The 12,187-nt window shown below is 37.5% G+C and overlaps 1 long non-coding RNA gene across 5 annotated transcripts in view; it reads left to right on the top strand.

Moving 5' to 3' along the window:
* Positions 1-12,187, top strand: part of LOC102399988 — a 138,817-nt gene that overhangs the window by 120,475 nt on the left and 6,155 nt on the right. The window contains exon 6 of one of the 5 annotated variants that reach the window (XR_006542910.2): positions 9,742-9,804. The exons of 2 other annotated variants lie outside the window; for them this stretch is intronic. This is a non-coding gene — a long non-coding RNA (uncharacterized LOC102399988). Of the gene's footprint in view, positions 1-5,303; positions 5,395-9,718; positions 9,805-12,187 lie in introns of those variants that run through there. 2 more of the 5 variants (XR_003112398.3, XR_003112401.3) reach the window with 2 other exon arrangements.

Here is a 12,187-nt window from a genome sequence, read left to right as displayed (position 1 = left end):
TTAAAGGGTGGATGCGATTTTTAATTAGTTTACTAAAATCAGTAGTGGGGGCATGTATTATTTAAAATTAAGCTTTACTACCATTATACTAACTGCATTAGTTCTATGAAAATATTTCTGTTGAAGTATGGAGTTTCCTCAAACAGTTAAAGGTTCAATTACCATTGATCTAGCAACTCCACTTCTGGGTGTATACACTAAAGAATTGAAGGCGGAGACAGCTACTTGTACACCAGTATTCATAGCAGCACTCTGCATAATAATCCAAAGGTGAAAGCAACCCAAATATTCATCAATGGATGAATGGATAAACATGTATATAAATTATAAACATATATAAATATATATATAAATTATATATGCAGACAAATTATAAAAACAGCTCATGCAGCTCAAAATCAAAAAACAACCCAATCAAAAAGTGGGCAGAAGACCTAAATAGATATTTCTCCAAAGAAGACATACATATGGCTATGAGACACATGAAAAGATGCTTACTTCACTAATTATTAGAGAAATATAAATAAAAACTACAATGAGGTATCACCTCACACTGGTCAGAATGCTAAGTCATGTCCTCATGTCTGACTTCAGTCATGTCTGACTCTATGCAACCCTATGGATTGGGGCTCATCAGGCTCCTCTGTCCATGGAATTCTCCAGGTAAGAATACCAGAGTGGGTTGACATGCCCTCCTCCAGGTGATCTTCCCGACCCAGAGACCAAACCTGCATCTCTTATGTCTCCTGCATTGGCAGGCTGTTCTTTACCAGTATTGCCACCTGGGGAACCATGGTTATCATAAAAAAATCCATGAGAAATAAATGCTGAAAAATGTGTGGAGAAAAGGGAACCCTCTTACACTGTTGATGGGAATGTAAATTGATACATCTACTATGGACAGGAATATGGAGGTTCCTTGAAAAACTGAAAACAGATATCACATGACCCACCAATCCTACTCCTGGGCATATACCAGAGAAAACCGTCAGAAAGATACAGGCACCTCAACATTCACTGTAGCACTATTTCCAATAGCTGGGATATGGAAGCAACCTAATTGTCCATCAACAGAGGAATGAATAAAAGACATATAGTACATACATACAATGGAATATTAGCTATAAAAGGAGTGAAATTGTGTCATTTGCAATGGTGTAGATGGACCTAGAGACTGCCATGCAGAATGAAATCAGAAAGAGAAATATTCACATATTACCACATATATGTGGAATCTAGAAAAATGGTATAGATGATCTTATTTGCAAAGCAGAAATAGACACACAGACATAGAGAACAGATGACAAGGTAGAAGGAGGGGTGAGATGAACTGGGAGATATATATCTTCCAATATATATTATATACAAATAACTGTGAAGAAATCTGAGCGCCGAAGAATTGATGCTTTTGAACTATGGTGTTGGAGAAGACTCTTGAGACTCCCTTGAACTGCAAGGAGATCCAACCAGTCCATTCTAAAGGAGATCAGTCCTGGGTGTTCTTTGGAAGGAATGATGCTTAAGCTGAAACTCCAATACTTTGGCCACCTCATGCGAAGGGTTGGCTCATTGGAAAAGACTCTGATGCTGGGAGGGATTGGGGGCAGGAGGAGAAGGGGACGACAGAGGATGAGATGGCTGGATGGCATCACCGACTCGATGGACGTGAGTTTGAGTGAACTCTGGGAGTTGGTGATGGACAGGGAGGCCTGGTGTGCTGCAATTCATGGGGTTGCAAAGAGTTGGACACAACTGAGCAACTGAACTGAGTTGAACTGAACACTATATAAATACATAAGTAATGTGAACCTACCGTCTAGCACAGGGAACTCTACTCAGTGCTCTGTGGTGATCTAAATAGGAATGAAATCCAAAAAAGAGGGAGTATATGTATATGCATGGCTGATTCACTTTGCTGTATAGCAGTAACTGACACAGCAGTATAAAGCAATAAATACTGCTTTTAATATACTCAAATAGAAAAAAAGAATAAAAGAATATGGTATATAAATGCAGTGGAATATTACTGAGCCATTACAAGAAGGAAATAATGCCATTTGTAACAACATGGATGGATCTGGAGATTATTATACTAAGTAAAGTAAGTCAGAGAAAGACAAATATCACTTGATAATACTTATATGCAGAATTTTAAAAAATGATACAAATGAATTTACTTATAAAACAGAAACAGACTCACAGACTTCAAAGGCAAACTTACAGTTACCAAAGGGAAAAGGTATGGGGAGGGGTATAAATTGGGAATTTGGAATTGACAACAACAAAGAACTACTCTGTAGCACAGGGAGCTCTGCTCAATACTCTGTAATAATCTAAATGGGAAAAGAACTTGAAAGATTAGATGCATTTATATGTATAACTGAATCACCTTTGCAGTACACCTGGAACTAACACAGCTTTATTAATCAACGATACTCCAATATAAAATAAAAATTCAAAACTTCACAGTGAATAGGCATGTCATAGGCAATCATCCTAAACTGTGAGGTAGACTCATGACTTTTACAATGACATTTGGAGACCTTTGTGAATCCTCAATTTTATATATTGTGGGAATATTTGTTCTGACTTTATTCTGACTTCTGACTTGCTCCCTAGTTACTTTTGCGCTGATAGTTCTTTCTGGTACATAGCCTCCTAACACCCAGGAAATGAATTCAACTTTCATTGACCTTTCTTCCCCCATGGTATGCAGCTACTGTATTGGTTGGGAGATGAAATGGTTTCTCTCTAAAATGATTTTCTTTTGTTCTGTGTAGAGGGTTTTGTGAATTCTTTCATGTTACATGTCTGATCCAGAAACATTATTTCCCCAAATTACTTCCTTCCTTTTTATTTCTGTCAACAGCCTTAGTTAGCATTTGGCCTTCTTTTTTTGAGTCATTTTCTTCATAACTCTTCATGACAGTTACTGTTGAAGAAAAGTGAAAAACAAAGCCGAACAGTAATGAGGTGCTAGATGGTAAGACAGAAATACTGGGCAATCAGGCAGGCTCATTCACTGATTTAAATGATGCATCTTAAAAGTATCTGTGATTCCAGTCCTCACTTTAGAAAAACTACAAATTGCTACTTAAATGAGTTCAGACTTGCAAGGTTCTAAGAAAAGTGTCTCACATGTGGTAAACATTATAATTTTTAGATTAGAAAAATACACATTGTATATCTTTTATATGTCAAAATCAACATATAAAGACCAAAGCTGAAAAATATTAAAGATGAATCTGTTACTGGACAGGCAAGGAGGCGCCACATCACTGAGAGAAGGTTCAAAGTTCTTCCTGACAGGAAATTCAAGGGATAGAGGTGGTGCAGGAGGAGGAAGTCCAACACAAAGGGCAAGACTCTGAGTTCAGGCTTCTGATTGATTCATGAGGTAGATTAACTTTTCTTATGATTAGTATCTTTCAGGTTCCACGGCACCCACACCAAGAAACCTGGTTTCAAACAAGTCTGGTTGAGTTAGTTGTGTAAGAGATGTATAGGGGATGTTGCTAGATTCATTCAATAGATGCCTTAAGCATAGGTACATGCTTGAAACTATTATCTGAGAATGGTAGAAATCATTAACATTCAACCAATGATTGCTGAGGATCTATGCATTTTTTTCAATAAAAATGATAGGGTAACAGAAGATGCTCTAAAAACCATATGAGGGGTTATTTATAGAAGCTTTCCAAGGAGTTTCTGAAATCAGTTCTTTGACAGACATATAATTCAGAAGTTCCCTGGTAAGAGAAACCATGAAATCTTAGGAAGAGTAGAATCTATTAAGTGGACAAAAATTACTTAATTGTAACAGTATTGTGAAGGTCTAGAGCTTTCCCTAAGCTGGAGAGCCACACATAAACTTCTGGTGTTTTGTCTTGTATTGTACAGTAATTTTCACTGTGTGTGTTGACATTCCCTGGCTAGTTCCCAAGCTAGTAGTGCCTGTCTAAAATAGATACTTAGTAAATATTGGGTTGAATGAATAGGTAACAAATGAATTAACTGGCAAGAAAGATGGTGCCAATTTCCTTCTCTTTCAGTTCAGTTCAGTTGCTCAGTCATGTCCAACTCTTTGCGACCCCATGAATTGCAGCACGCCAGGCCTCCCTGTCCATCACCAACTCCCGGAGTTCACCCAAACTCATGTCCATTAAGTTGGTAATGCTATCCAGCCATCTCATCCTCTGTCGTCCCCTTCTCCTCCTGCCCCCAGTCCCTCCCAGCATCAGAGTCTTTTCCAATGAGTCAACTCTTTGCATGAGATAGCCAAAGTATTGGAGTTTCAGCTTTAGCGTCAGTCCTTCCAAAGAACACCTAGGGCTGATCTCCTTCAGAATGGACTGGTTGGATCTCCTTGCAGTTCAAGGGAGTCTCAAGAGTCTTCTCCAACACCATAGTTCAAAAGCATCAATTCTTTGGCGCTTAGCTTTCTTCACAGTCCAACTTTCACATCCATATGTGACCACTGGAAAAACCATAGCCTTGAGTAGACGGACCTTTGTTGGCACAGCAATATCTCTGCTTTTGAATATGCTATCTAGTTTGGTCATAACTTTCCTTCCAAGGAGTAAGCGTCTTTTAATTTCATGGCTGCAATCACCATCTAAATAGTAGGAGCTGACCTCTTTGTTCCTTCCAGACTGGCACCAAAAAACTATTTTTTTTTTTTTTGTGGGTAGTGTGACCCATTTCAGAGTAGGAGGTCTCCTCAGTTAGACAAGCCACAAAATATAAACTGATTTAAACTCAAGATTTTGGGGAAAAGGACACCAAAAGTTGAAAAGGTTAAATAAAAACTTTTATCAGGAAATGTAAGGTATGTCTTATAGAAGGAAGGCTTCTGTGGAAACAGAAAAAGAGTATACTGTTTTGCCAGTAGTTTAATTTATATTTTATGATTATTTGTAATGTATTAATATTATAATATTTTAATTCTTGGGAGGATAAATTAAAAACTATTATCCTTAGGAAAATAATAAGTAAAACTGTAGACATGAAAACATTGCACTTATTAATTTATTTTAAAAATTTTAAGACAGTGAATTAAGACATTATTTTCCCATTAAAGAATGTTTCCATTTTAAGCTTGCCATGTGGTAAGTGAATCTGATAGTTATAACCATTAGAAATTCCTCATCATTCCTGAGTAGGTAATTATTACTTGAAATGGCTCTTTCAGAGTGATTATTATGAAATGTACCTATCATCTGTTGATCTACTGCTTTATTTATTTCATGTTAAAAGACCCTTAGAAACCTTCCTATCACTAATGAACAAATTTTATTTTACAGATTACATCCATTAGTTTCCAAGAATAATTCTGATCTGATTAAAGGATAACCATTTAAGACCACTAATTCACATATTAAATGCTCAAGATTGTACATCGTTAAAGACCTTACATCTCCAAACCCATTATCTTTTTTCTCTTGGTAGAAGACAATAAATGAGAGCCTTAAATAGTGGATGGATCCATCTGTCTAGACCAAAGAAAAAGAGGGCTACAAAAATAAGTATATAGTTTGAGGAATGCTTCCAGAAGAGTATTCAACGATCAATGTAGGTATTATGAAATAACAAAATATTACAAATCTCTTTGAGATGGAGGGAAGCTCATTAAAAAAGAAGACATTTGGGACTGTCCTGGAGGTCTAGTGGTTAAGACTCTGTGCTTTTGCTGCAGGGAGCATGGTAAGATCCATGGCTGGGGAACTGAGATCCTACCTGCCGTACGGTGCAGCCAGAAAACAAAAGTGAAAACAAAACAAAAACCATTCTTGGATGATTATGATCTCAAATGAGTATTTAAGGAAGCAAACATGACAAAATATTTCTTATATCTATGAAGTGTTTCTCAGAAGGATGAAAGTTACTGTAGTTCTCATAATAACTATTTTTATGTCATTGAGATCATAAATAGAATTTATATGTTTGCACAAGGGACAACAAATACTAAAGAAGCAGGCTGACTTTTAGAAAAATTTATGTGTAGATTGCAAACACCCTGAAGCCAGGCACCTAATTCATCTCACTCCCTATCCTCAGAACTTGAAGCTCATCCTGAAGTTCATCAACACATTGATTAAATGTTAATAATACTTGCTGCATGAATAACAAATTAATACAAGTTTTCTAATTTCACTGGAGAATCTTAGTGGAAATCCACAACCTACACATATGCTGGATTCCAAAAGAATTTTGAGGCATATTGGTTGCAACTTAAAATATATTTTCCCACAGAAAAAAACTATTATGGATGGTACAGGGGTTGGCAGGCCAGCCCATGAAAGTCACTTAATCTACAACATAGCAGAAACATTATACATTTGAAATGAACAAGTAGCAGAAAAAAAATACTGCAGCAATAAAACCAAAGATAGAAATAATAAAATTGAATAAAACCTTAAAATTTTCTTGTCTCTCAGTGCTTGGAGAGAAGCAGATTTAAGTATGAGAGAAGAGAGGTATGGAAATTGTCATGGAGAGGCTTATATTCTCAAGAAATTTAGAAGCTAATGGCTTTTTAAAAATTATGTAGAATTCCCCTCCAAAACATAATTCTGCTTATCCATGATAAAAAGTCTTTGAATAACACTGGTTTAACTCTTATCAGCTATGATGAAAGTGCTTTTTAAAATTCAAAAAGAGGATAGTGAAAAGAGGAAAAGAAACAAATGTGAAGAAAAATCAAGTAAACTGAACAGCAACAGCAGAGATGAAAATATTGCAATATGAGTTAATCTAATACTTGCTGTGTTCCAGGTACTGATGATTAAAAAAAAAAAAAGGATCAAACATAGTCCTGGCCCACAAGAAACTTCAAGCTTAGTAAGGTGAATCAAACTATTAAGCCCAACATTTGTGATAAAGACTGTGAAAAAGTCACCAGGCTACGTGGGGTCAAAAAAGAAAAAGATGGCCAGAGCCTCCCAAAGGAGTCCTCAAAGGCTTATGGTGAATGCTGAGCAGGTACTTTACAGGCAGAGGGAGAGAGTAAGAACAATCCAGGTTATGGGAACTGTGTGAACAAATGAGAGTGCGCAGAGTAGGAGGCTTAGAGGGAGAGGAGGATTGCCAAGAGACGGAAGTGAAGGCGTCAGCCAGGTAGGGCTGTGGTCCCCGAGTGAAGTGGCCTGCCTTATTCTACGGATGACTGGAAATCTGAGGAGGGTCAAACGGGAATAATATGATCAAATGGGCATTTTAGAAAGATCATTCTGGAAGCATTGTGGAGGATAGATTGGAGGTATGAAATACTGGTGGCAGGGAAACCTGCTAGAAACTGCCAGAGTGAGCGCTGGGCAGAAATAGCGGGGCTATTTATAAAGAGAGTTTAGGGAGCCATTAGTCTGTTCTCATCTTCATGAGGGCCTCAAATTCAGATGTTTGATGTTGTCTCCTAATGAGGTTATCCACACTGTCACTGAGACTCATTTCCAAGACTGAACTTTTAAAATACGCTACAAATTTTGTAACCTCATTTTAACACATTTAAAATTTTTAACATATGGGGAGTCTCAATAAATGGAAGGAAGCTGAGTCCCTCTCCGTCTCAGAAAAGCCAGCTAACCTGCTGTGTGTGGTTTGTGCACAGTCTTCTTAGAGTAAAGAAGGGAATGGACAGGGAAAAACGTAAGTTGGAAAGTTCTCATAAGCAGCATCAGTTGAGCTTTGTTGTGGGGAGAGGAAAGAGTACATCCCTTTAGTCAAGAGTTGATGTTTGCAAGTTGGTTGTTCATAGCTGGGAAGTGTCTGAACTGCTGCTAAATAATTTTTTCTCTACCCACTTATAATATAGATGGATGTCCTGGCTTTGAAATATTAATAAAAGGTATTATGCTTCTCTAAATTACTTTCCATTTTCCTAACCCAGAAGACTGACTTTGAGAAATGGCCCAGAGCTAATTTTTTTAAAAATTAAATTATCGAAAGTAACTTCTTTATATTTATGTCTCTGGTGCTAAGTCTTTTTAATGCCTTACAGAAAAACATTATAATCTTATGACAAAGAAAATTTAAAATGCATTTTGTAGTTGTTGAATATAATGAATGAAATTTTATTTTAATTTTTCCTTTCTAAACATATTTGACTAGCTATTGTTGAAAGAAGGACCAGACATGGGCAAAATTCAGTTCATTTCAGTCGCTCAGTCATGTCCGACTCTTGTGACCCCATGGACTGCAGCATGCCAGGCCTCCCTGTCCATCACCAACTCCCGGAGTTCACCCACACTCAAGCCCACTGAATCAGTGATGCCATCCAACCATCTTATCCTCTGTCATCCCCGTCTCCTCTTGCCTTCAATCTTTCCAAGCATGAGGTTCTTTTCAAAGCAGCTCTTCGCATCAGGTGGCCAAAGTATTGGAGTTTCTGCTTCAGCATCAGTCCTTCCAATGAATATTCAGGACTGATTTCCTTTAGGATGGACTGGTTGGATCTCCTTGCAGTCCAAGGGACTCTCAAGAGTCTTCTCCAACACCACAGTTCAAAAGCATCAATTCTTGGGTGCTCAGCTTTCTTTATAGTCTAACTCTCACATCCATACATGACTACTGGAAAAACCATAGCTTTGACTAAATGGACCTCTAAATAAATCTAATTTGTGCCTTCTGTGTTCAGTTGTCCTCAACACATAGAAAACATATCTCTCTTCAGAAAGAAAACATTTCTTCCTTCAAGTGTATGCCTAGATCTTTATCCATGTGGGAGAAAGTGATAAAAATGATAGAAGTATGCAGTATTAAGATGAAGGGAGATAATCTTCATATTTAAAGTCAGCCATTTCACAACAAGCCAAGGACACAGAAAAAAGCTCCCTGTCTTTTGAACATTTGACTTGACTTTATGTCCAATGTTCTGAGCCTCTGGATAAGGATCACTTCTTTCCTCCTCCACTGCTTCTGCACTGAACATCCTCGAGGTAGCTCAGGTACTGAGGGGACCAAGCAAAAGAGACCATGGGCTATATGCTGATTAGTGGTTTAAGCCTGAGCCAATTAGTGGTTTAGGTCTGAGGATCTTCAAGGAATTATTTTACTTCCTTCTTTCTGTAGGATCAAGTCAAGTAAGATTCTGATAATTGATATTGAAACATAATTATATCATGCAGAGTTAAGGTTGTACACAGATATTTGACAGAATGCATAAATAACCCCAAGATCCTTCTTTCAATATTTGAATTGGTATTGTTGAGTAGTAATTTTTAGCACACTTTAAAGATTTTAACTATTTCCCTCATCAGTAGTTTCTTGATCTAGAATTTCTGTATGAAAGATGCCCTAGGAATGGTCATCTATGAAGGATAGAACTCCACAAAAGAAATTCTGCTCTTCTTATATTTAAATTTATTCTCTTCGCCAGGTGAAGAGAATAGTCTCTTCACAATCTTTCTAGGATTGTGGGGCAGGGACAGAAATTGTTACTCTCAGGTATGCTGCCTTACTTAGATTATGACTGTTTTTTTTGGCAAGACACATTCATAGCTCCCTTGATAGGAACAATGAAGTAATTAGTTATTGTACCCCACACCTTACTAATGTGTGTCCCAAATTTTGTTGCGTAAACTTTTAAGCAGTGTTTTTTTTTTTTCTCTGCTATTGTTTAAAAGTTGAGATCAACATTACTTATTATTCTAGTTAGAGGAAAACACAGAGAGGTGTTATCTGCAGAGCAATTCACATAAAATCTCCTAATATTTTTGCATAGAATCTCCTCTACTTTTGCTACAGACTCAGAAAATCAGTCTCCACATGGTTGCAGTGAAGTGAGCAGTCTTCTGAGCACAGTTACAGGTATGTCCCAATACTCCTTGTCAGCTGACCTGCCTTCTTTTACTTCTTTCATATTATAGTCATTAATTAGAACCTGCCAAGAGGAACTTGAACATTCTTCAAGTATATATTAAACATCTGTCCATCATCGTGGGAAGGGCTAACTTATTTTTGGGTATTCAACTCACTGGGGATTTTAAATGTCAGGTTACTCAGTACAGAAGTACAGAGGCTAACATGCTGGAAGTAGTTCCCAAGTTTTAAGATTTCTTCTCATTAGTCGCATTCACTGGCCTCAACCCATCTTTACATCAAAAAAATCTGATTCTAAGTATAGATTCTAGATTCTGAAACCTACATTTATGCATAAAACCTGAACTATGGAAAACCAAATAACTTTCTAAAATGTTACTATTTACTGGAGATATTTGCACTCAGATCTTTCCTCTAATTCGATTGCTAGCATTCCTTGTGTTCTAGCAGTGTTCCAGTGTTATGGCTGGGAGGAAGCTAATTTCAAGGATCTTTTGCACGAGGAACTATTTACTGAGACATATGCAGTGCTTTCACTGTGAAATAAACAGGAATAACATGACTTTAATAAGGGTTTTGACAATAAGAAATGAGACTTATTTGTCTCTAGCATTCTCACACTATGGAATGCAGTGGCAATACCTTTGCTATTTCTTACCTTCTGTGGTTTTGGGAACACATAGTTTTCTTAGTTTAGTTTCACATTTCACCTTTACACATGTGCCTTTACTTTGTCTTCCAAAAGGTGAAAAATCGACTACCTTATATGTTTTTAAAATGATGCACAAGTCTCCTATATTTTTACCAATGACAGTGTAATTCTCTGTCTGCCAGGTTGCACACAGTCATTTTGATTCTTTTCCCTACTTCTCAAAATTCTGGCAACTTGTCTTTCACTAATTTCCTCAAATATAGATCCTACTTTAGGTCTTTCATCATCTTACCTCTCTCAAGGCAATAATTCTCAAACTTTAGTTTGTGTGTAAAAAATACACATGAAACTCATAACATTCAGATTCCTGATCCCAGTCTTAGATGACTCAGCAGGTCTCAGGAAAGGCACAGGAAGCTGAATTTTAATAAATCACTTAAATATAATCCATTGCCCAGGTTTTGAGAAATTTTATTCTACATTTTTCTTATCTCTTTTGGGTCTTATAAACCAGGGGTCCCCACACTTCAGTATCTAATGCCTGATGATCTGAGGTGGAGCTGATATAATAATAATAGAAATAAAGTACACAATAAATGTAATTTTCTTGAATCATTCAGAAACCATCTCCCCACCCCCAGTCTGTGGAAAAATTGTCTTCCATGAAACAGGTCCCTGTTTCAAAAAGGTTGGGGACTGCTGTTACAAACCATTGCTAAATAAGATTGCTAATGGTTAGATCTGGAGAAGGCAATGGCAACCCACTCCAGTACTCTTGCCTGGAAAATCCCATGGATGGAGGAGCCTGGTAGGCTGCAGTCCATGGGGTCGCTAAGAGTCATACACGACTGGGTAACTTCACTTTCACTTTTCACTTTCATGCATTGGAGGAGGAAATGGCAACCCACTCCAGTGTTCTTGCCTGGAGAATCCCAGGAACGGGGGAGCCTGGTGGGCTGCCGTCTATGGGGTCGCACAGAGGCGGACATGACTGAAGCGACTTAGCAGCAGCAGTAGCAGCAATGGTTAGATCATGTTCATTCATTCATTTATGCCTTCAACTATTTATTGAGCTGCCAATGTGTGTCAAATACTGTTCTAGGTATTGGGTTTATGGAATTGATAAAACAAACATCATGGAGCTCAGTTTTTGTTTCCCTAAGTTTAAGAAATCCTCTATAAATCATGTTTGAGCCAAACCTTCTGAATCTGATGTTGAAGATCCTAGTTGATTGTGTCTCATAACTATTATTCAACAAAGATGCTTCCCTCTAGACAGGTTGTTCTCTCTCCCTTTTTCTCAGCCTTACTGTCTCCATACCAACTCAACCCACCTCTGGTTGTTGGTTCTCTTACTCTCCATTAGGAATATTGTCCAGTGTTGAGGACAGGGCACAGAGATGGGAAAGATGTTTCATTCATTCACTAAACACATATTCATTGAGAACCAAGCACTGTTGTAGATATGAGAGAATTCAGCAATGAACAAATTAAGCATAGAAAATAAAAAGAAATATCAGATAAATTCCATTCAGGGTATGATGACAGGACCTGGCAGCTACTTTATATTGGGTAAAGAATTTAGTGACATTTAGACTGTGAGATGAAAGACAAAAGTGGCCATGCAAAGTTTAGGAAGAAAAGCACCACAGGCAGAAAAAAAAAGCTAGTGCTAAGGCTGTCAGGTAAAAATGTGAGTAAGAAGATTATAAGGAAGGC

Source organism: Bubalus bubalis, chromosome 11 (genome assembly GCF_019923935.1).
Source record: "Bubalus bubalis isolate 160015118507 breed Murrah chromosome 11, NDDB_SH_1, whole genome shotgun sequence".
NCBI classification, from domain to species: domain Eukaryota; kingdom Metazoa; phylum Chordata; class Mammalia; order Artiodactyla; family Bovidae; genus Bubalus; species Bubalus bubalis.
The sequence above is the reverse complement of the archived record's forward strand: the minus strand, read 5'-3'. Positions and strand labels throughout refer to the sequence as shown.